The sequence below is a fragment of the Venturia canescens genome, chromosome 1 (genome assembly GCF_019457755.1).
Source record: "Venturia canescens isolate UGA chromosome 1, ASM1945775v1, whole genome shotgun sequence".
Lineage (NCBI taxonomy): Eukaryota > Metazoa > Arthropoda > Insecta > Hymenoptera > Ichneumonidae > Venturia > Venturia canescens.
This window is the reverse complement of record NC_057421.1, coordinates 32,097,357-32,098,294: the sequence shown is the minus strand read 5'-3', so window position 1 is coordinate 32,098,294 and position 938 is coordinate 32,097,357.

The following is a 938-nucleotide window of genomic DNA, read 5'->3' as shown; positions in this document are numbered from 1 at the left end:
TATTGAATTCTTCTCTGGTTTCGTTTTATATTATTGAGGCCTGCTTCTCTCAAGTTTTATCTCTAAGAATCTCGATTGAAACAACACCGGACATTTTTATACTTGGAGGACCGTGATTCTACTTGTTTTTTAAAATGATTTTTTCGATATAAATCGAACAATGAAATCTTGGGGTATTTTGATGTTTAGTTAAAGTGATAAAAAAATTAGTAATTACTTCAGACATTGTTTCCAGCATTTCCATCAAGTATTTTCAGTTTGAAATTTTCATTTAGTCGCGAAATTTTTTATTGCTACTATTCCTATTTATTTTATAAACAAATTTTGCACTTGGCTTATTGTATAGAATACGAAATTGATAGATATTTAGTGTATTTAATTATGAATGTTTTTAGTATCGAAGGGATGAAATGAAGTTCTGGTTGAAAAAAGGGAAATGGCAGAAGAAAAATTGGGGAACCGGTTGAAGAGAAAAAGTCATAAAGTATTTTATGAATAAATGAATATTGTACGTTCACAGTCAAATAAAAAATCAGAGAGAAATATTGAAGTGATATCTAGTCGAAAATAGTCCGAAGAAAAGTCTTGAAGGAAACTGCGAGCGCGAGAACGATCACTTTTCCACGCGGTGAATAGTACCGATAGATAATGAAGTATTTCCGATCAATCAATTACAAAACGAAGTTTATCCTGAATGATAATTAAATTACGAGTGTACATACCGTGAGAGATCCAGGACGAAACAGATAGAAACAGTAGCCGGCGCGTGAGCACGAAGAAGGGGAGGGAGCTTAGTGATTCAGCACCGTCAATCAAGCGGGAGGCCAACCGTATACTGAGAGCTCCACAAGAGAGCCCGACGAAACTATCATATTTTCTGAACAGAATATTTTTATAATTTGAGGACGTACAGGCGCGAGGGCTGTTTTTAGATATCA